The sequence below is a fragment of the Triturus cristatus genome, chromosome 6, assembly GCF_964204655.1.
Source record: "Triturus cristatus chromosome 6, aTriCri1.1, whole genome shotgun sequence".
NCBI classification, from domain to species: Eukaryota; Metazoa; Chordata; class Amphibia; order Caudata; family Salamandridae; genus Triturus; species Triturus cristatus.
In genome coordinates this window covers 99,071,447-99,093,180 of record NC_140589.1, presented here as the reverse complement: position 1 = coordinate 99,093,180, position 21,734 = coordinate 99,071,447, and the positions used below count along the sequence as shown (strand labels likewise).

The 21,734-nt window shown below is 43.5% G+C and overlaps 19 non-coding genes across 19 annotated transcripts; all 19 read left to right on the top strand.

The window, feature by feature from the left end:
• The first annotated feature begins 1,363 nt into the window (after positions 1 to 1,363).
• Positions 1,364 to 1,446, top strand: TRNAL-CAG (transfer RNA leucine (anticodon CAG)). The gene has a single exon. It is a non-coding gene; the product is annotated as a tRNA-Leu (tRNA).
• A 2,008-nt stretch (positions 1,447 to 3,454) lies between these two features.
• Positions 3,455 to 3,537, top strand: TRNAL-CAG (transfer RNA leucine (anticodon CAG)). Its single transcript has one exon. It is a non-coding gene; the product is annotated as a tRNA-Leu (tRNA).
• Positions 3,538 to 3,723: 186 nt separating this feature from the next.
• Positions 3,724 to 3,806, top strand: TRNAL-AAG (transfer RNA leucine (anticodon AAG)). The gene has a single exon. It is a non-coding gene; the product is annotated as a tRNA-Leu (tRNA).
• Positions 3,807 to 5,545: 1,739 nt separating this feature from the next.
• On the top strand, positions 5,546 to 5,628 carry TRNAL-CAG (transfer RNA leucine (anticodon CAG)). The gene has a single exon. It is a non-coding gene; the product is annotated as a tRNA-Leu (tRNA).
• Positions 5,629 to 5,814: 186 nt separating this feature from the next.
• TRNAL-AAG (transfer RNA leucine (anticodon AAG)) lies at positions 5,815 to 5,897 on the top strand. The gene has a single exon. It is a non-coding gene; the product is annotated as a tRNA-Leu (tRNA).
• Positions 5,898 to 7,636: 1,739 nt separating this feature from the next.
• Positions 7,637 to 7,719, top strand: TRNAL-CAG (transfer RNA leucine (anticodon CAG)). Its single transcript has one exon. It is a non-coding gene; the product is annotated as a tRNA-Leu (tRNA).
• Positions 7,720 to 7,905: 186 nt separating this feature from the next.
• TRNAL-AAG (transfer RNA leucine (anticodon AAG)) lies at positions 7,906 to 7,988 on the top strand. The gene has a single exon. It is a non-coding gene; the product is annotated as a tRNA-Leu (tRNA).
• A 1,024-nt stretch (positions 7,989 to 9,012) lies between these two features.
• Positions 9,013 to 9,095, top strand: TRNAL-UAG (transfer RNA leucine (anticodon UAG)). The gene has a single exon. It is a non-coding gene; the product is annotated as a tRNA-Leu (tRNA).
• Positions 9,096 to 9,727: 632 nt separating this feature from the next.
• Positions 9,728 to 9,810, top strand: TRNAL-CAG (transfer RNA leucine (anticodon CAG)). Its single transcript has one exon. It is a non-coding gene; the product is annotated as a tRNA-Leu (tRNA).
• A 1,293-nt stretch (positions 9,811 to 11,103) lies between these two features.
• TRNAL-UAG (transfer RNA leucine (anticodon UAG)) lies at positions 11,104 to 11,186 on the top strand. Its single transcript has one exon. It is a non-coding gene; the product is annotated as a tRNA-Leu (tRNA).
• A 632-nt stretch (positions 11,187 to 11,818) lies between these two features.
• On the top strand, positions 11,819 to 11,901 carry TRNAL-CAG (transfer RNA leucine (anticodon CAG)). The gene has a single exon. It is a non-coding gene; the product is annotated as a tRNA-Leu (tRNA).
• Positions 11,902 to 14,178: 2,277 nt separating this feature from the next.
• On the top strand, positions 14,179 to 14,261 carry TRNAL-AAG (transfer RNA leucine (anticodon AAG)). Its single transcript has one exon. It is a non-coding gene; the product is annotated as a tRNA-Leu (tRNA).
• Positions 14,262 to 16,000: 1,739 nt separating this feature from the next.
• On the top strand, positions 16,001 to 16,083 carry TRNAL-CAG (transfer RNA leucine (anticodon CAG)). The gene has a single exon. It is a non-coding gene; the product is annotated as a tRNA-Leu (tRNA).
• A 186-nt stretch (positions 16,084 to 16,269) lies between these two features.
• TRNAL-AAG (transfer RNA leucine (anticodon AAG)) lies at positions 16,270 to 16,352 on the top strand. The gene has a single exon. It is a non-coding gene; the product is annotated as a tRNA-Leu (tRNA).
• Positions 16,353 to 17,376: 1,024 nt separating this feature from the next.
• Positions 17,377 to 17,459, top strand: TRNAL-UAG (transfer RNA leucine (anticodon UAG)). The gene has a single exon. It is a non-coding gene; the product is annotated as a tRNA-Leu (tRNA).
• A 632-nt stretch (positions 17,460 to 18,091) lies between these two features.
• On the top strand, positions 18,092 to 18,174 carry TRNAL-CAG (transfer RNA leucine (anticodon CAG)). Its single transcript has one exon. It is a non-coding gene; the product is annotated as a tRNA-Leu (tRNA).
• A 186-nt stretch (positions 18,175 to 18,360) lies between these two features.
• On the top strand, positions 18,361 to 18,443 carry TRNAL-AAG (transfer RNA leucine (anticodon AAG)). Its single transcript has one exon. It is a non-coding gene; the product is annotated as a tRNA-Leu (tRNA).
• A 2,007-nt stretch (positions 18,444 to 20,450) lies between these two features.
• TRNAL-AAG (transfer RNA leucine (anticodon AAG)) lies at positions 20,451 to 20,533 on the top strand. Its single transcript has one exon. It is a non-coding gene; the product is annotated as a tRNA-Leu (tRNA).
• A 1,024-nt stretch (positions 20,534 to 21,557) lies between these two features.
• Positions 21,558 to 21,640, top strand: TRNAL-UAG (transfer RNA leucine (anticodon UAG)). Its single transcript has one exon. It is a non-coding gene; the product is annotated as a tRNA-Leu (tRNA).
• The last annotated feature ends 94 nt before the right edge of the window (positions 21,641 to 21,734 follow it).

Genomic DNA, 21,734 nt, shown 5'->3' with positions numbered 1-21,734 from the left:
GTGGAAGGAGAGAATGAAACAAAGACAGAGTGAGTGAATGGCAGGGAGGCATAGAAGAGGAGTCTAGTAGTGAAGGAGACCTGCTTTTCCCTGCTCTTGACCTCCCACCCATTCCCAAACAACCACAAACATACCTTTTGTGCAAAGTTGGTATGCAGAATTTCACGCCTCAGCAAGTGAGGGTGAGTCCCAGGCCAGGGGCTAAAGAGCAAAAGAGTGCCTGTGCTCAGACTTTCCCTGCTAGGGATAGTTTATCTGGAACAAGGCCTACTCTCTTGTATCCAGCAAGGATCTAGAAATCCTGCATGAATCTGCAAGGCACATTGGCAGCATAAATTTGCATAAACTGCCCCACCTATTGCCTTCCTACTTCCTGTGCTGTAGTTGTTTGTGTAGAGAGAGAGGTCGCAGGCAAGGAAATGTTGTGAGTCGGATACAGGACCCTAATTAGCTGGTGAGAGGTATGTGGTGTTCTAAAAGCATGAAAACTGTATACCTGTGAAATAAAGTGCTTTCGTATGTGTTCTTCTGTGTTTATTGTCCTGTGCATAAAGTTGCACCTTGTGTTTGAAGGTTTAAATTATTTCAGGCTTGCATTGAGGTAGACGTTTCTGAGTAACTTTTATTCATTTCTTAAAAGCATATACTGTCAGGATGGCCGAGAGGTCTAAGGCGCTGTGTTTAGGCAACAGTCTCCTTTGGAGGCGTGGGTTCGAATCCCACTTCTGACATGCCTTTTGGAGATTTAATCTCCTTTATCAGGTTAACATCTGATGGAAGTTGCATCTGTTGGTCTTCACTTGGCACGTTATTCCGTTCTCCTCTTGTCAAGAGAAATGGGGTTTCTCATATATTTAGGTTCTATAACGTCTTGCTGACAAAGCGCAATCCTTACCAAATGAGCATAGGACCCATGTAAGAGGTCATCTGGAAGAGTCATGCTCTTGTATGCCCTGGCCAGACGGGCCCAGCAAATTTGGAAGAATGCCATTCATCTGGTAGACAACTGGACTCCAGCACACTTACAGCAATTTCCTCAGGGCTTTGATCAGGGGCTGCTTAAATTTGCATACTCCACCCTATGTTGTGACTTTGAGATCCCTTGTTGAAATTGCTTTAGCCAGCCAAGAGGTGGCTATTGTCTCAATTTCAAAGCAGCTTTGAGCCGTTCAAGTGGCTGGTGAATAGCACTTTCTCTTTGTTCGCCTCAAAGTTCTAAAGAGTTCTCCATAGGTCCTGCTCTGTACAGATTGTTCAAAGATCTGTTGGAAGTGCATATAATAGGATAAATAAATTGAGGGCATTCCTTTTCAGTACCTCACCTGCATGGCTGTCTGGCCTCTGGAAGATGCTGGGAAAGCAAGTCAGGATGGCCGAGTGGTCTAAGGCGCTGCGTTCAGGTCGCAGTCTCCTCTGGAGGCGTGGGTTCAAATCCCACTTCTGACAGTCCTGTGTTTACTCTAATTTTTTTCTTGAGAAATATGATCATTTCCCTCGCAGTGGCTTATAGGATTGTCTTCTTGGAAGAGTGCAGTGAGTTTTTTTCTTGCTCTAGCCACTATTGGCCTAAGCTCTGTGCATTTTTTGGTTCCTAATATCTTTCTCACCCTTTAGATGAAAATGCAGCATGGGGTCAGGATGGCCGAGTGGTCTAAGGTGCTGCATTAAGGCCGCAGTCTCTCCTGGAGGCGTGGGTTCGAATCCCACTTCTGACAAAACTTGAATTCCATTTTCTCTCTCAGTTCCTTTAGAATCTCAGCTAAAAATTGGCAATGTAAATAATATCTGAATAAGTACCAAACTTCAGTTTCAACTGCAAATGCATTTGACCTATTCTATCTTTAACGTTAATGTAATATTCTTCTAGCACTCGTGGTGTTTTATATTTGTTTTGTGGGGTACTTTAAAAATCTTTTTTATGAAAGAAATGGGTTACATTAAGTCTTGTGATGTTTTAGGTTTCCAATAAGGAGGTTTTAAATTTTATGTCACGTCATTTTCAGATGCTTCATTCAAGAGATGTTTCCACTATAGAATGCAGAGCAAGGGCAAAAATACAAGTGATAGAGCGAGTGAGTGAGAAGGAGTGTTGTGGAAGGAGAGAATGAAACAAAGACAGAGTGAGTGAACGGCAGGGAGGCATAGAAGAGTAGTCTAGTAGTGAAGGAGACCTGCTTTTCCCTGCTCTTGACCTCCCACCCATCCCCAAACAACCACAAACATACCTTCTGTGCAAAGTTGGTATGCAGAATTTCATGCCTCAGCAAGTGAGGGTGAGTCCCAGGCCAGGGGCTAAAGAGCAAAAGAGTGCCTGTGCTCAGACTTTCCCTGCTAGGGATAGTTTATCTGGAACAAGGCCTACTCTCTTGTACCCAGCAAGGATCTAGAAATCCTGCATGAATCTGCAAGGCACATTGGCAGCATAAATTTGCATAAACTGCCCCACCTATTGCCTTCCTACTTCCTGTGCTGTAGTTGTTTGTGTAGAGAGAGAGGTCGCAGGCAAGGAAATGTTGTGAGTCGGATACAGGACCCTAAATAGCTGGTGAGAGGTATGTGGTGTTCTAAAAGCATGAAAACTGTATACCTGTGAAATAAAGTGCTTTCGTATGTGTTCTTCTGTGTTTATTGTCCTGTGCATAAAGTTGCACCTTGTGTTTGAAGGTTTAAATTATTTCAGGCTTGCATGGAGGTAGACGTTTCTGAGTAACTTTTATTCATTTCTTAAAAGTCTATACTGTCAGGATGGCCGAGAGGTCTAAGGCGGTGTGTGTAGGCCACAGTCTCCTTTGGAGGCGTGGGTTCGAATCCCACTTCTGACATGCCTTTTGGAGATTTAATCTCCTTTATCAGGTTAACATCTGATGGAAGTTGCATCTGTTGGTCTTCACTTGGCACGTTATTCCGTTCTCCTCTTGTCAAGAGAGATGGGGTTTCTCATATATTTAGGTTCTATAACGTCTTGCTGACAAAGCGCAATCCTTACCAAATGAGCATAGGACCCATGTAAGAGGTCATCTGGAATAGTCATGCTCTTGTATGCACTGGCCAGACGGGCCCTGCAAATTTGGAAGAATGCCATGCATCTGGTAGACAACTGGACTCCAGCACACTTACAGCAATTTCCTTAGGGCTTTGATCAGGGGCTGCTTAAATTTGCATACTCCACCCTATGTTGTGACTTTGAGATCCCTTGTTGAAATTGCTTTAGCCAGCCAAGAGGTGGCTATTGTCTCAATTTCAAAGCAGCTTTGAGCCGTTCAAGTGGCTGGTGAATAGCACTTTCTCTTTGTTCGCCTCAAAGTTCTAAAGAGTTCTCCATAGGTCCTGCTCTGTACAGATTGTTCAAAGATCTGTTGGAAGTGCATATAATAGGATAAATAAATTGAGGGCATTCCTTTTCAGTACCTCACCTGCATGGCTGTCTGGCCTCTGGAAGATGCTGGGAAAGCAAGTCAGGATGGCCGAGTGGTCTAAGGCGCTGCGTTCAGGTCGCAGTCTCCTCTGGAGGCGTGGGTTCAAATCCCACTTCTGACAGTCCTGTGTTTACTCTAATTTTTTTCTTGAGAAATATGATCATTTCCCTCGCAGTGGCTTATAGGATTGTCTTCTTGGAAGAGTGCAGTGAGTTTTTTTCTTGCTCTAGCCACTATTGGCCTAAGCTCTGTGCATTTTTTGGTTCCTAATATCTTTCTCACCCTTTAGATGAAAAAGCAGCATGGGGTCAGGATGGCCGAGTGGTCTAAGGCGCTGCGTTAAGGCCGCAGTCTCTCCTGGAGGCGTGGGTTCGAATCCCACTTCTGACAAAACTTGTATTCCATTTTCTCTCTCAGTTCCTTGAGAATCTCAGCTAAAAATTGGCAATGTAAATAATATCTGAATAAGTACCAAACTTCAGTTTCAACTGCAAATGCATTTGCCCTATTCTATCTTTAACGTTAATGTAATATTCTTCTAGCACTCGTGGTGTTTTATATTTGTTTTGTGGGGTACTTTAAAAATCTTTTTTATGAAAGAAATGGGTTACATTAAGTCTTGTGATGTTTTAGGTTTCCAATAAGGAGGTTTTAAATTTTATGTCACGTCATTTTCAGATGCTTCATTCAAGAGATGTTTCCACTATAAAATGCAGAGCAAGGGCAAAAATACAAGTGATAGAGCGAGTGAGTGAGAAGGAGTGTTGTGGAAGGAGAGAATGAAACAAAGACAGAGTGAGTGAATGGCAGGGAGGCATAGAAGAGGAGTCTAGTAGTGAAGGAGACCTGCTTTTCCCTGCTCTTGACCTCCCACCCATCCCCAAACAACCACAAACATACCTTCTGTGCAAAGTTGGTATGCAGAATTTCACGCCTCAGCAAGTGAGGGTGAGTCCCAGGCCAGGGGCTAAAGAGCAAAAGAGTGCCTGTGCTCAGACTTTCCCTGCTAGGGATAGTTTATCTGGAACAAGGCCTACTCTCTTGTATCCAGCAAGGATCTAGAAATCCTGCATGAATCTGCAAGGCACATTGGCAGCATAAATTTGCATAAACTGCCCCACCTATTGCCTTCCTACTTCCTGTGCTGTAGTTGTTTGTGTAGAGAGAGAGGTTGCAGGCAAGGAAATGTTGTGAGTCGGATACAGGACCCTAAATAGCTGGTGAGAGGTATGTGGTGTTCTAAAAGCATGAAAACTGTATACCTGTGAAATAAAGTGCTTTCGTATGTGTTCTTCTGTGTTTATTGTCCTGTGCATAAAGTTGCACCTTGTGTTTGAATGTTTAAATTATTTCAGGCTTGCATGGAGGTAGACGTTTCTGAGTAACTTTTATTCATTTCTTAAAAGCCTATACTGTCAGGATGGCCGAGAGGTCTAAGGTGCTGTGTTTAGGCCACAGTCTCCTTTGGAGGCGTGGGTTCGAATTCCACTTCTGACATTCCTTTTGGAGATTTAATCTCCTTTATCAGGTTAACATCTGATGGAAGTTGCATCTGTTGGTCTTCACCTGGCACGTTATTCCGTTCTCCTCTTGTCAAGAGAGATGGGGTTTCTCATATATTTAGGTTCTATAACGTCTTGCTGACAAAGCGCAATCCTTACCAAATGAGCATAGGACCCATGTAAGAGGTCATCTGGAAGAGTCATGCTCTTGTATGCCCTGGCCAGACGGGCCCTGCAAATTTGGAAGAATGGCATGCATCTGGTAGACAACTGGACTCCAGCACACTTACAGCAATTTCCTTAGGGCTTTGATCAGGGGCTGCTTAAATTTGCATACTCCACCCTATGTTGTGACTTTGAGATCCCTTGTTGAAATTGCTTTAGCCAGCCAAGAGGTGGCTATTGTCTCAATTTCAAAGCAGCTTTGAGCCGTTCAAGTGGCTGGTGAATAGCACTTTCTCTTTGTTCGCCTCAAAGTTCTAAAGAGTTCTCCATAGGTCCTGCTCTGTACAGATTGTTCAAAGATCTGTTGGAAGTGCATATAATAGGATAAATAAATTGAGGGCATTCCTTTTCAGTACCTCACCTGCATGGCTGTCTGGCCTCTGGAAGATGCTGGGAAAGCAAGTCAGGATGGCCGAGTGGTCTAAGGCGCTGCGTTCAGGTCGCAGTCTCCTCTGGAGGCGTGGGTTCAAATCCCACTTCTGACAGTCCTGAGTTTACTCTAATTATTTTCTTGAGAAATATGATCATTTCCCTCGCAGTGGCTTATAGGATTGTCTTCTTGGAAGAGTGCAGTGAGTTTTTTTCTTGCTCTAGCCACTATTGGCCTAAGCTCTGTGCATTTTTTGGTTCCTAATATCTTTCTCACCCTTTAGATGAAAAAGCAGCATGGGGTCAGGATGGCCGAGTGGTCTAAGGCGCTGCGTTAAGGCCGCAGTCTCTCCTGGAGGCGTGGGTTCGAATCCCACTTCTGACAAAACTTGTATTCCATTTTCTCTCTCAGTTCCTTGAGAATCTCAGCTAAAAATTGGCAATGTAAATAATATCTGAATAAGTACCAAACTTCAGTTTCAACTGCAAATGCATTTGCCCTATTCTATCTTTAACGTTAATGTAATATTCTTCTAGCACTCGTGGTGTTTTATATTTGTTTTGTGGGGTACTTTAAAAATCTTTTTTATGAAAGAAATGGGTTACATTAAGTCTTGTGATGTTTTAGGTTTCCAATAAGGAGGTTTTAAATTTTATGTCACGTCATTTTCAGATGCTTCATTCAAGAGATGTTTCCACTATAAAATGCAGAGCAAGGGCAAAAATACAAGTGATAGAGCGAGTGAGTGAGAAGGAGTGTTGTGGAAGGAGAGAATGAAACAAAGACAGAGTGAGTGAATGGCAGGGAGGCATAGAAGAGGAGTCTAGTAGTGAAGGAGACCTGCTTTTCCCTGCTCTTGACCTCCCACCCATCCCCAAACAACCACAAACATACCTTCTGTGCAAAGTTGGTATGCAGAATTTCACGCCTCAGCAAGTGAGGGTGAGTCCCAGGCCAGGGGCTAAAGAGCAAAAGAGTGCCTGTGCTCAGACTTTCCCTGCTAGGGATAGTTTATCTGGAACAAGGCCTACTCTCTTGTATCCAGCAAGGATCTAGAAATCCTGCATGAATCTGCAAGGCACATTGGCAGCATAAATTTGCATAAACTGCCCCACCTATTGCCTTCCTACTTCCTGTGCTGTAGTTGTTTGTGTAGAGAGAGAGGTCGCAGGCAAGGAAATGTTGTGAGTCGGATACAGGACCCTAAATAGCTGGTGAGAGGTATGTGGTGTTCTAAAAGCATGAAAACTGTATACCTGTGAAATAAAGTGCTTTCGTATGTGTTCTTCTGTGTTTATTGTCCTGTGCATAAAGTTGCACCTTGTGTTTGAAGGTTTAAATTATTTCAGGCTTGCATGGAGGTAGACGTTTCTGAGTAACTTTTATTCATTTCTTAAAAGCCTATACTGTCAGGATGGCCGAGAGGTCTAAGGTGCTGTGTTTAGGCCACAGTCTCCTTTGGAGGCGTGGGTTCGAATTCCACTTCTGACATTCCTTTTGGAGATTTAATCTCCTTTATCAGGTTAACATCTGATGGAAGTTGCATCTGTTGGTCTTCACCTGGCACGTTATTCCGTTCTCCTCTTGTCAAGAGAGATGGGGTTTCTCATATATTTAGGTTCTATAACGTCTTGCTGACAAAGCGCAATCCTTACCAAATGAGCATAGGACCCATGTAAGAGGTCATCTGGAAGAGTCATGCTCTTGTATGCCCTGGCCAGACGGGCCCTGAAAATTTGGAAGAATGGCATGCATCTGGTAGACAACTGGACTCCAGCACACTTACAGCAATTTCCTTAGGGCTTTGATCAGGGGCTGCTTAAATTTGCATACTCCACCCTATGTTGTGACTTTGAGATCCCTTGTTGAAATTGCTTTAGCCAGCCAAGAGGTGGCTATTGTCTCAATTTCAAAGCAGCTTTGAGCCGTTCAAGTGGCTGGTGAATAGCACTTTCTCTTTGTTCGCCTCAAAGTTCTAAAGAGTTCTCCATAGGTCCTGCTCTGTACAGATTGTTCAAAGATCTGTTGGAAGTGCATATAATAGGATAAATAAATTGAGGGAATTCCTTTTCAGTACCTCACCTGCATGGCTGTCTGGCCTCTGGAAGATGCTGGGAAAGCAAGTCAGGATGGCCGAGTGGTCTAAGGCGCTGCGTTCAGGTCGCAGTCTCCTCTGGAGGCGTGGGTTCAAATCCCACTTCTGACAGTCCTGAGTTTACTCTAATTATTTTCTTGAGAAATATGATCATTTCCCTCGCAGTGGCTTATAGGATTGTCTTCTTGGAAGAGTGCAGTGAGTTTTTTTCTTGCTCTAGCCACTATTGGCCTCAGCTCTGTGCATTTTTTGGTTCCTAATATCTTTCTCACCCTTTAGATGAAAAAGCAGCATGGGGTCAGGATGGCCGAGTGGTCTAAGGCGCTGCGTTAAGGCCGCAGTCTCTCCTGGAGGCGTGGGTTCGAATCCCACTTCTGACAAAACTTGAATTCCATTTTCTCTCTCAGTTCCTTTAGAATCTCAGCTAAAAATTGGCAATGTAAATAATATCTGAATAAGTACCAAACTTCAGTTTCAACTGCAAATGCATTTGCCCTATTCTATCTTTAACGTTAATGTAATATTCTTCTAGCACTCGTGGTGTTTTATATTTGTTTTGTGGGGTACTTTAAAAATCTTTTTTATGAAAGAAATGGGTTACATTAAGTCTTGTGATGTTTTAGGTTTCCAATAAGGAGGTTTTAAATTTTATGTCACGTCATTTTCAGATGCATCATTCAAGAGATGTTTCCACTATAGAATGCAGAGCAAGGGCAAAAATACAAGTGATAGAGCGAGTGAGTGAGAAGGAGTGTTGTGGAAGGAGAGAATGAAACAAAGACAGAGTGAGTGAACGGCAGGGAGGCATAGAAGAGGAGTCTAGTAGTGAAGGAGACCTGCTTTTCCCTGCTCTTGACCTCCCACCCATCCCCAAACAACCACAAACATACCTTCTGTGCAAAGTTGGTATGCAGAATTTCACGCCTCAGCAAGTGAGGGTGAGTCCCAGGCCAGGGGCTAAAGAGCAAAAGAGTGCCTGTGCTCAGACTTTCCCTGCTAGGGATAGTTTATCTGGAACAAGGCCTACTCTCTTGTATCCAGCAAGGATCTAGAAATCCTGCATGAATCTGCAAGGCACATTGGCAGCATAAATTTGCATAAACTGCCCCACCTATTCCCGTCCTACTTCCTGTGCTGTAGTTGTTTGTGTAGAGAGAGAGGTCGCAGGCAAGGAAATGTTGTGAGTCGGATACAGGACCCTAAATAGCTGGTGAGAGGTATGTGGTGTTCTAAAAGCATGAAAACTGTATACCTGTGAAATAAAGTGCTTTCGTATGTGTTCTTCTGTGTTTATTGTCCTGTGCATAAAGTTGCACCTTGTGTTTGAAGGTTTAAATTATTTCAGGCTTGCATTGAGGTAGACGTTTCTGAGTAACTTTTATTAATTTCTTAAAAGCATATACTGTCAGGATGGCCGAGAGGTCTAAGGCGCTGTGTTTAGGCCACAGTCTCCTTTGGAGGCGTGGGTTCGAATCCCACTTCTGACATGCCTTTTGGAGATTTAATCTCCTTTATCAGGTTAACATCTGATGGAAGTTGCATCTGTTGGTCTTCACTTGGCACGTTATTCCGTTCTCCTCTTGTCAAGAGAGATGGGGTTTCTCATATATTTAGGTTCTATAACGTCTTGCTGACAAAGCGCAATCCTTACCAAATGAGCATAGGACCCATGTAAGAGGTCATCTGGAAGAGTCATGCTCTTGTATGCCCTGGCCAGACGGGCCCTGCAAATTTGGAAGAATGCCATGCATCTGGTAGACAACTGGACTCCAGCACACTTACAGCAATTTCCTTAGGGCTTTGATCAGGGGCTGCTTAAATTTGCATACTCCACCCTATGTTGTGACTTTGAGATCCCTTGTTGAAATTGCTTTAGCCAGCCAAGAGGTGGCTATTGTCTCAATTTCAAAGCAGCTTTGAGCCGTTCAAGTGGCTGGTGAATAGCACTTTCTCTTTGTTCGCCTCAAAGTTCTAAAGAGTTCTCCATAGGTCCTGCTCTGTACAGATTGTTCAAAGATCTGTTGGAAGTGCATATGCTAGGATAAATAAATTGAGGGCATTCCTTTTCAGTACCTCACCTGCATGGCTGTCTGGCCTCTGGAAGATGCTGGGAAAGCAAGTCAGGATGGCCGAGTGGTCTAAGGCGCTGCGTTCAGGTCGCAGTCTCCTCTGGAGGTGTGGGTTCAAATCCCACTTCTGACAGTCCTTTGTTTACTCTAATTATTTTCTTGAGAAATATGATCATTTCCCTCGCAGTGGCTTATAGGATTGTCTTCTTGGAAGAGTGCAGTGAGTTTTTTTCTTGCTCTAGCCACTATTGGCCTAAGCTCTGTGCATTTTTTGGTTCCTAATATCTTTCTCACCCTTTAGATGAAAAAGCAGCATGGGGTCAGGATAGCCGAGTGGTCTAAGGCGCTGCGTTAAGGCCGCAGTCTCTCCTGGAGGCGTTGGTTCAAATCCCACTTCTGACAAAACTTTAATTCCATTTTCTCTCTCAGTTCCTTTAGAATCTCAGCTAAAAATTGGCAATGTAAATAATATCTGAATAAGTACCAAACTTCAGTTTCAACTGCAAATGCATTTGCCCTATTCTATCTTTAACGTTAATGTTATATTCTTCTAGCACTCGTGGTGTTTTATATTTCTTTTGTGGGGTACTTTAAAAATCTTTTTTATGAAAGAAATGGGTTACATTAAGTCTTGTGATGTTTTAGGTTTCCAATAAGGAGGTTTTAAATTTTATGTCACGTCATTTTCAGATGCTTCATTCAAGAGATGTTTCCACTATAGAATGCAGAGCAAGGGCAAAAATACAAGTGATAGAGCGAGTGAGTGAGAAGGAGTGTTGTGGAAGGAGAGAATGAAACAAAGACAGAGTGAGTGAATGGCAGGGAGGCATAGAAGAGGAGTCTAGTAGTGAAGGAGACCTGCTTTTCCCTGCTCTTGACCTCCCACCCATTCCCAAACAACCACAAACATACCTTTTGTGCAAAGTTGGTATGCAGAATTTCACGCCTCAGCAAGTGAGGGTGAGTCCCAGGCCAGGGGCTAAAGAGCAAAAGAGTGCCTGTGCTCAGACTTTCCCTGCTAGGGATAGTTTATCTGGAACAAGGCCTACTCTCTTGTATCCAGCAAGGATCTAGAAATCCTGCATGAATCTGCAAGGCACATTGGCAGCATAAATTTGCATAAACTGCCCCACCTATTGCCTTCCTACTTCCTGTGCTGTAGTTGTTTGTGTAGAGAGAGAGGTCGCAGGCAAGGAAATGTTGTGAGTCGGATACAGGACCCTAATTAGCTGGTGAGAGGTATGTGGTGTTCTAAAAGCATGAAAACTGTATACCTGTGAAATAAAGTGCTTTCGTATGTGTTCTTCTGTGTTTATTGTCCTGTGCATAAAGTTGCACCTTGTGTTTGAAGGTTTAAATTATTTCAGGCTTGCATTGAGGTAGACGTTTCTGAGTAACTTTTATTCATTTCTTAAAAGCATATACTGTCAGGATGGCCGAGAGGTCTAAGGCGCTGTGTTTAGGCCACAGTCTCCTTTGGAGGCGTGGGTTCGAATCCCACTTCTGACATGCCTTTTGGAGATTTAATCTCCTTTATCAGGTTAACATCTGATGGAAGTTGCATCTGTTGGTCTTCACTTGGCACGTTATTCCGTTCTCCTCTTGTCAAGAGAGATGGGGTTTCTCATATATTTAGGTTCTATAACGTCTTGCTGACAAAGCGCAATCCTTACCAAATGAGCATAGGACCCATGGAAGAGGTCATCTGGAAGAGTCATGCTCTTGTATGCCCTGGCCAGACGGGCCCAGCAAATTTGGAAGAATGCCATTCATCTGGTAGACAACTGGACTCCAGCACACTTACAGCAATTTCCTCAGGGCTTTGATCAGGGGCTGCTTAAATTTGCATACTCCACCCTATGTTGTGACTTTGAGATCCCTTGTTGAAATTGCTTTAGCCAGCCAAGAGGTGGCTATTGTCTCAATTTCAAAGCAGCTTTGAGCCGTTCAAGTGGCTGGTGAATAGCACTTTCTCTTTGTTCGCCTCAAAGTTCTAAAGAGTTCTCCATAGGTCCTGCTCTGTACAGATTGTTCAAAGATCTGTTGGAAGTGCATATAATAGGATAAATAAATTGAGGGCATTCCTTTTCAGTACCTCACCTGCATTGCTGTCTGGCCTCTGGAAGATGCTGGGAAAGCAAGTCAGGATGGCCGAGTGGTCTAAGGCGCTGCGTTCAGGTCGCAGTCTCCTCTGGAGGCGTGGGTTCAAATCCCACTTCTGATAGTCCTGTGTTTACTCTAATTTTTTTCTTGAGAAATATGATCATTTCCCTCGCAGTGGCTTATAGGATTGTCTTCTTGGAAGAGTGCAGTGAGTTTTTTTCTTGCTCTAGCCACTATTGGCCTAAGCTCTGTGCATTTTTTGGTTCCTAATATCTTTCTCACCCTTTAGATGAAAATGCAGCATGGGGTCAGGATGGCCGAGTGGTCTAAGGTGCTGCATTAAGTCCGCAGTCTCTCCTGGAGGCGTGGGTTCGAATCCCACTTCTGACAAAACTTGAATTCCATTTTCTCTCTCAGTTCCTTTAGAATCTCAGCTAAAAATTGGCAATGTAAATAATATCTGAATAAGTACCAAACTTCAGTTTCAACTGCAAATGCATTTGCCCTATTCTTTCTTTAACGTTAATGTAATATTCTTCTAGCACTCGTGGTGTTTTATATTTGTTTTGTGGGGTACTTTAAAAATCTTTTTTATGAAAGAAATGGGTTACATTAAGTCTTGTGATGTTTTAGGTTTCCAATAAGGAGGTTTTAAATTTTATGTCACGTCATTTTCAGATGCTTCATTCAAGAGATGTTTCCACTATAGAATGCAGAGCAAGGGCAAAAATACAAGTGATAGAGCGAGTGAGTGAGAAGGAGTGTTGTGGAAGGAGAGAATGAAACAAAGACAGAGTGAGTGAACGGCAGGGAGGCATAGAAGAGTAGTCTAGTAGTGAAGGAGACCTGCTTTTCCCTGCTCTTGACCTCCCACCCATCCCCAAACAACCACAAACATACCTTCTGTGCAAAGTTGGTATGCAGAATTTCATGCCTCAGCAAGTGAGGGTGAGTCCCAGGCCAGGGGCTAAAGATCAAAAGAGTGCCTGTGCTCAGACTTTCCCTGCTAGGGATAGTTTATCTGGAACAAGGCCTACTCTCTTGTATCCAGCAAGGATCTAGAAATCCTGCATGAATCTGCAAGGCACATTGGCAGCATAAATTTGCATAAACTGCCCCACCTATTGCCTTCCTACTTCCTGTGCTGTAGTTGTTTGTGTAGAGAGAGAGGTCGCAGGCAAGGAAATGTTGTGAGTCGGATACAGGACCCTAAATAGCTGGTGAGAGGTATGTGGTGTTCTAAAAGCATGAAAACTGTATACCTGTGAAATAAAGTGCTTTCGTATGTGTTCTTCTGTGTTTATTGTCCTGTGCATAAAGTTGCACCTTGTGTTTGAAGGTTTAAATTATTTCAGGCTTGCATGGAGGTAGACGTTTCTGAGTAACTTTTATTCATTTCTTAAAAGCCTATACTGTCAGGATGGCCGAGAGGTCTAAGGCGCTGTGTGTAGGCCACAGTCTCCTTTGGAGGCGTGGGTTTGAATCCCACTTCTGACATGCCTTTTGGAGATTTAATCTCCTTTATCAGGTTAACATCTGATGGAAGTTGCATCTGTTGGTCTTCACTTGGCACGTTATTCCGTTCTCCTCTTGTCAAGAGAGATGGGGTTTCTCATATATTTAGGTTCTATAACGTCTTGCTGACAAAGCGCAATCCTTACCAAATGAGCATAGGACCCATGTAAGAGGTCATCTGGAATAGTCATGCTCTTGTATGCACTGGCCAGACGGGCCCTGCAAATTTGGAAGAATGCCATGCATCTGGTAGACAACTGGACTCCAGCACACTTACAGCAATTTCCTTAGGGCTTTGATCAGGGGCTGCTTAAATTTGCATACTCCACCCTATGTTGTGACTTTGAGATCCCTTGTTGAAATTGCTTTAGCCAGCCAAGAGGTGGCTATTGTCTCAATTTCAAAGCAGCTTTGAGCCGTTCAAGTGGCTGGTGAATAGCACTTTCTCTTTGTTCGCCTCAAAGTTCTAAAGAGTTCTCCATAGGTCCTGCTCTGTACAGATTGTTCAAAGATCTGTTGGAAGTGCATATAATAGGATAAATAAATTGAGGGCATTCCTTTTCAGTACCTCACCTGCATGGCTGTCTGGCCTCTGGAAGATGCTGGGAAAGCAAGTCAGCATGGCCGAGTGGTCTAAGGCGCTGCGTTCAGGTCGCAGTCTCCTCTGGAGGCGTGGGTTCAAATCCCACTTCTGACAGTGCTGTGTTTACTCTAATTTTTTTCTTGAGAAATATGATCATTTCCCTCGCAGTGGCTTATAGGATTGTCTTCTTGGAAGAGTGCAGTGAGTTTTTTTCTTGCTCTAGCCACTATTGGCCTAAGCTCTGTGCATTTTTTGGTTCCTAATATCTTTCTCACCCTTTAGATGAAAAAGCAGCATGGGGTCAGGATGGCCGAGTGGTCTAAGGCGCTGCGTTAAGGCCGCAGTCTCTCCTGGAGGCGTGGGTTCGAATCCCACTTCTGACAAAACTTGTATTCCATTTTCTCTCTCAGTTCCTTGAGAATCTCAGCTAAAAATTGGCAATGTAAATAATATCTGAATAAGTACCAAACTTCAGTTTCAACTGCAAATGCATTTGCCCTATTCTATCTTTAACGTTAATGTAATATTCTTCTAGCACTCGTGGTGTTTTATATTTGTTTTGTGGGGTACTTTAAAAATCTTTTTTATGAAAGAAATGGGTTACATTAAGTCTTGTGATGTTTTAGGTTTCCAATAAGGAGGTTTTAAATTTTATGTCACGTCATTTTCAGATGCTTCATTCAAGAGATGTTTCCACTATAAAATGCAGAGCAAGGGCAAAAATACAAGTGATAGAGCGAGTGAGTGAGAAGGAGTGTTGTGGAAGGAGAGAATGAAACAAAGACAGAGTGAGTGAATGGCAGGGAGGCTTAGAAGAGGAGTCTAGTAGTGAAGGAGACCTGCTTTTCCCTGCTCTTGACCTCCCACCCATCCCCAAACAACCACAAACATACCTTCTGTGCAAAGTTGGTATGCAGAATTTCACGCCTCAGCAAGTGAGGGTGAGTCCCAGGCCAGGGGCTAAAGAGCAAAAGAGTGCCTGTGCTCAGACTTTCCCTGCTAGGGATAGTTTATCTGGAACAAGGCCTACTCTCTTGTATCCAGCAAGGATCTAGAAATCCTGCATGAATCTGCAAGGCACATTGGCAGCATAAATTTGCATAAACTGCCCCACCTATTGCCTTCCTACTTCCTGTGCTGTAGTTGTTTGTGTAGAGAGAGAGGTTGCAGGCAAGGAAATGTTGTGAGTCGGATACAGGACCCTAAATAGCTGGTGAGAGGTATGTGGTGTTCTAAAAGCATGAAAACTGTATACCTGTGAAATAAAGTGCTTTCGTATGTGTTCTTCTGTGTTTATTGTCCTGTGCATAAAGTTGCACCTTGTGTTTGAATGTTTAAATTATTTCAGGCTTGCATGGAGGTAGACGTTTCTGAGTAACTTTTATTCATTTCTTAAAAGCCTATACTGTCAGGATGGCCGAGAGGTCTAAGGTGCTGTGTTTAGGCCACAGTCTCCTTTGGAGGCGTGGGTTCGAATTCCACTTCTGACATTCCTTTTGGAGATTTAATCTCCTTTATCAGGTTAACATCTGATGGAAGTTGCATCTGTTGGTCTTCACCTGGCACGTTATTCCGTTCTCCTCTTGTCAAGAGAGATGGGGTTTCTCATATATTTAGGTTCTATAACGTCTTGCTGACAAAGCGCAATCCTTACCAAATGAGCATAGGACCCATGTAAGAGGTCATCTGGAAGAGTCATGCTCTTGTATGCCCTGGCCAGACGGGCCCTGCAAATTTGGAAGAATGGCATGCATCTGGTAGACAACTGGACTCCAGCACACTTACAGCAATTTCCTTAGGGCTTTGATCAGGGGCTGCTTAAATTTGCATACTCCACCCTATGTTGTGACTTTGAGATCCCTTGTTGAAATTGCTTTAGCCAGCCAAGAGGTGGCTATTGTCTCAATTTCAAAGCAGCTTTGAGCCGTTCAAGTGGCTGGTGAATAGCACTTTCTCTTTGTTCGCCTCAAAGTTCTAAAGAGTTCTCCATAGGTCCTGCTCTGTACAGATTGTTCAAAGATCTGTTGGAAGTGCATATAATAGGATAAATAAATTGAGGGCATTCCTTTTCAGTACCTCACCTGCATGGCTGTCTGGCCTCTGGAAGATGCTGGGAAAGCAAGTCAGGATGGCCGAGTGGTCTAAGGCGCTGCGTTCAGGTCGCAGTCTCCTCTGGAGGCGTGGGTTCAAATCCCACTTCTGACAGTCCTGTGTTTACTCTAATTATTTTCTTGAGAAATATGATCATTTCCCTCGCAGTGGCTTATAGGATTGTCTTCTTGGAAGAGTGCAGTGAGTTTTTTTCTTGCTCTAGCCACTATTGGCCTCAGCTCTGTGCATTTTTTGGTTCCTAATATCTTTCTCACCCTTTAGATGAAAAAGCAGCATGGGGTCAGGATGGCCGAGTGGTCTAAGGCGCTGCGTTAAGGCCGCAGTCTCTCCTGGAGGCGTGGGTTCGAATCCCACTTCTGACAAAACTTGAATTCCATTTTCTCTCTCAGTTCCTTTAGAATCTCAGCTAAAAATTGGCAATGTAAATAATATCTGAATAAGTACCAAACTTCAGTTTCAACTGCAAATGCATTTGCCCTATTCTATCTTTAACGTTAATGTAATATTCTTCTAGCACTCGTGGTGTTTTATATTTGTTTTGTGGGGTACTTTAAAAATCTTTTTTATGAAAGAAATGGGTTACATTAAGTCTTGTGATGTTTTAGGTTTCCAATAAGGAGGTTTTAAATTTTATGTCACGTCATTTTCAGATGCATCATTCAAGAGATGTTTCCACTATAGAATGCAGAGCAAGGGCAAAAATACAAGTGATAGAGCGAGTGAGTGAGAAGGAGTGTTGTGGAAGGAGAGAATGAAACAAAGACAGAGTGAGTGAACGGCAGGGAGGCATAGAAGAGGAGTCTAGTAGTGAAGGAGACCTGCTTTTCCCTGCTCTTGACCTCCCACCCATCCCCAAACAACCACAAACATACCTTCTGTGCAAAGTTGGTATGCAGAATTTCACGCCTCAGCAAGTGAGGGTGAGTCCCAGGCCAGGGGCTAAAGAGCAAAAGAGTGCCTGTGCTCAGACTTTCCCTGCTAGGGATAGTTTATCTGGAACAAGGCCTACTCTCTTGTATCCAGCAAGGATCTAGAAATCCTGCATGAATCTGCAAGGCACATTGGCAGCATAAATTTGCATAAACTGCCCCACCTATTGCCGTCCTACTTCCTGTGCTGTAGTTGTTTGTGTAGAGAGAGAGGTCGCAGGCAAGGAAATGTTGTGAGTCGGATACAGGACCCTAAATAGCTGGTGAGAGGTATGTGGTGTTCTAAAAGCATGAAAACTGTATACCTGTGAAATAAAGTGCTTTCGTATGTGTTCTTCTGTGTTTATTGTCCTGTGCATAAAGTTGCACCTTGTGTTTGAAGGTTTAAATTATTTCAGGCTTGCATTGAGGTAGACGTTTCTGAGTAACTTTTATTAATTTCTTAAAAGCATATATTGTCAGGATGGCCGAGAGGTCTAAGGCGCTGGGTTTAGGCCACAGTCTCCTTTGGAGGCGTGGGTTCGAATCCCACTTCTGACATGCCTTTTGGAGATTTAATCTCCTTTATCAGGTTAACATCTGATGGAAGTTGCATCTGTTGGTCTTCACTTGGCACGTTATTCCGTTCTCCTCTTGTCAAGAGAGATGGGGTTTCTCATATATTTAGGTTCTATAACGTCTTGCTGACAAAGCGCAATCCTTACCAAATGAGCATAGGACCCATGTAAGAGGTCATCTGGAAGAGTCATGCTCTTGTATGCCCTGGCCAGACGGGCCCTGCAAATTTGGAAGAATGCCATTCATCTGGTAGACAACTGGACTCCAGCACACTTACAGCAATCTCCTCAGGGCTTTGATCAGGGGCTGCTTAAATTTGCATACTCCACCCTATGTTGTGACTTTGAGATCCCTTGTTGAAATTGCTTTAGCCAGCCAAGAGGTGGCTATTGTCTCAATTTCAAAGCAGCTTTGAGCCGTTCAAGTGGCTGGTGAATAGCACTTTCTCTTTGTTTGCCTCAAAGTTCTAAAGAGTTCTCCATAGGTCCTGCTCTGTACAGATTGTTCAAAGATCTGTTGGAAGTGCATATAATAGGATAAATAAATTGAGGGCATTCCTTTTCAGTACCTCACCTGCATGGCTGTCTGGCCTCTGGAAGATGCTGGGAAAGCAAGTCAGGATGGCCGAGTGGTCTAAGGCGCTGCGTTCAGGTCGCAGTCTCCTCTGGAGGCGTGGGTTCAAATCCCACTTCTGACAGTCCTGTGTTTACTCTAATTTTTTTCTTGAGAAATATGATCATTTCCCTCGCAGTGGCTTATAGGATTGTCTTCTTGGAAGAGTGCAGTGAGTTTTTTTCTTGCTCTAGCCACTATTGGCCTAAGCTCTGTGCATTTTTTGGTTCCTAATATCTTTCTCACCCTTTAGATGAAAAAGCACCATGGGGTCAGGATGGCCGAGTGGTCTAAGGCGCTGCGTTAAGGCCGCAGTCTCTCCTGGAGGCGTGGGTTCGAATCCCACTTCTGACAAAACTTGAATTCCATTTTCTCTCTCAGTTCCTTTAGAATCTCAGCTAAAAATTGGCAATGTAAATAATATCTGAATAAGTACCAAACTTCAGTTTCAACTGCAAATGCATTTGCCCTATTCTATCTTTAACGTTAATGTAATATTCTTCTAGCACTCGTGGTGTTTTATATTTCTTTTGTGGGGTACTTTAAAAATCTTTTTTATGAAAGAAATGGGTTACATTAAGTCTTGTGATGTTTTAGGTTTCCAATAAGGAGGTTTTAAATTTTATGTCACGTCATTTTCAGATGCATCATTCAAGAGATGTTTCCACTATAGAATGCAGAGCAAGGGCAAAAATACAAGTGATAGAGCGAGTGAGTGAGAAGGAGTGTTGTGGAAGGAGAGAATGAAACAAAGACAGAGTGAGTGAACGGCAGGGAGGCATAGAAGAGGAGTCTAGTAGTGAAGGAGACCTGCTTTTCCCTGCTCTTGACCTCCCACCCATCCCCAAACAACCACAAACATACCTTCTGTGCAAAGTTGGTATGCAGAATTTCACGCCTCAGCAAGTGAGGGTGAGTCCCAGGCCAGGGGCTAAAGAGCAAAAGAGTGCCTGTGCTCAGACTTTCCCTGCTAGGGATAGTTTATCTGGAACAAGGCCTACTCTCTTGTATCCAGCAAGGATCTAGAAATCCTGCATGAATCTGCAAGGCACATTGGCAGCATAAATTTGCATAAACTGCCCCACCTATTGCCGTCCTACTTCCTGTGCTGTAGTTGTTTGTGTAGAGAGAGAGGTCGCAGGCAAGGAAATGTTGTGAGTCGGATACAGGACCCTAAATAGCTGGTGAGAGGTATGTGGTGTTCTAAAAGCATGAAAACTGTATACCTGTGAAATAAAGTGCTTTCGTATGTGTTCTTCTGTGTTTATTTTCCTGTGCATAAAGTTGCACCTTGTGTTTGAAGGTTTAAATTATTTCAGGCTTGCATGGAGGTAGACGTTTCTGAGTAACTTTTATTCATTTCTTAAAAGCCTATACTGTCAGGATGGCCGTGAGGTCTAAGGCGCTGTGTTTAGGCCACAGTCTCCTTTGGAGGCGTGGGTTCGAATCCCACTTCTGACATGCCTTTTGGAGATTTAATCTCCTTTATCAGGTTAACATCTGATGGAAGTTGCATCTGTTGGTCTTCACTTGGCACGTTATTCCGTTCTCCTCTTGTCAAGAGAGATGGGGTTTCTCATATATTTAGGTTCTATAACGTCTTGCTGACAAAGCGCAATCCTTACCAAATGAGCATAGGACCCATGTAAGAGGTCATCTGGAAGAGTCATGCTCTTGTATGCCCTGGCCAGACGGGCCCAGCAAATTTGGAAGAATGCCATTCATCTGGTAGACAACTGGACTCCAGCACACTTACAGCAATTTCCTCAGGGCTTTGATCAGGGGCTGCTTAAATTTGCATACTCCACCCTATGTTGTGACTTTGAGATCCCTTGTTGAAATTGCTTTAGCCAGCCAAGAGGTGGCTATTGTCTCAATTTCAAAGCAGCTTTGAGCCGTTCAAGTGGCTGGTGAATAGCACTTTCTCTTTGTTCGCCTCAAAGTTCTAAAGAGTTCTCCATAGGTCCTGCTCTGTACAGATTGTTCAAAGATCTGTTGGAAGTGCATATAATAGGATAAATAAATTGAGGGCATTCCTTTTCAGTACCTCACCTGCATGGCTGTCTGGCCTCTGGAAGATGGTGGGAAAGCAAGTCAGGATGGCCGAGTGGTCTAAGGCGCTGTGTTCAGGTCGCAGCCTCTCTGGAGGCGTGGGTTCAAATCCCACTTCTGACAGTCCTCTGTTTACTCTAATTTTTTTCTAGAGAAATATGATCATTTCCCTCGCAGTGGCTTATAGGATTGTCTTCTTGGAAGAGTGCAGTGAGTTTTATTCTTGCTCTAGCCACTATTGGCCTAAGCTCTGTGCATTTTTTGGTTCCTAATATCTTTCTCACCCTTTAGATGAAAATGCAGCATGGGGTCAGGATGGCCGAGTGGTCTAAGGCGCTGCGTTAAGGCCGCAGTCTCTCCTGGAGGCGTGGGTTCGAATCCCACTTCTGACAAAACTTGAATTCCATTTTCTCTCTCAGTTCCTTTAGAATCTCAGCTAAAAATTGGCAATGTAAATAATATCTGAATAAGTACCAAACTTCAGTTTCAACTGCAAATGCATTTGCCCTATTCTATCTTTAACGTTAATGTAATATTCTTCTAGCACTCGTGGTGTTTTATATTTCTTTTGTGGGGTACTTTAAAAATCTTTTTTATGAAAGAAATGGGTTACATTAAGTCTTGTGATGTTTTAGGTTTACAATAAGGAGGTTTTAAATTTTATGTCACGTCATTTTCAGATGCTTCAATCAAGAGATGTTTCCACTATAGAATGCAGAGCAAGGGCAAAAATACAAGTGATAGAGCGAGTGAGTGAGAAGGAGTGTTGTGGAAGGACAGAATGAAACAAAGACAGAGTGAGTGAACGGCAGGGAGGCATAGAAGAGTACTCTAGTAGTGAAGGAGACCTGCTTTTCCCTGCTCTTGACCTCCCACCCATCCCCAAACAACCACAAACATACCTTCTGTGCAAAGTTGGTATGCAGAATTTCACGCCTCAGCAAGTGAGGGTGAGTCCCAGGCCAGGGGCTAAAGAGCAAAAGAGTGCCTGTGCTCAGACTTTCCCTGCTAGGGATAGTTTATCTGGAACAAGGCCTACTCTCTTGTATCCAGCAAGGATCTAGAAATCCTGCATGAATCTGCAAGGCACATTGGCAGCATAAATTTGCATAAACTGCCCCACCTATTGCCTTCCTACTTCCTGTGCTGTAGTTGTTTGTGTAGAGAGAGAGGTCGCAGGCAAGGAAATGTTGTGAGTCGGATACAGGACCCTAAATAGCTGGTGAGAGGTATGTGGTGTTCTAAAAGCATGAAAACTGTATACCTGTGAAATAAAGTGCTTTCGTATGTGTTCTTCTGTGTTTATTGTCCTGTGCATAAAGTTGCACCTTGTGTTTGAAGGTTTAAATTATTTCAGGCTTGCATGGAGGTAGACGTTTCTGAGTAACTTTTATTCATTTCTTAAAAGCCTATACTGTCAGGATGGCCGAGAGGTCTAAGGCGCTGTGTTTAGGCCACAGTCTCCTTTGGAGGCGTGGGTTCGAATCCCACTTCTGACATGCCTTTTGGAGATTTAATCTCCTTTATCTGGTTAACATCTGATGGAAGTTGCATCTGTTGGTCTTCACTTGGCACGTTATTCCGTTCTCCTCT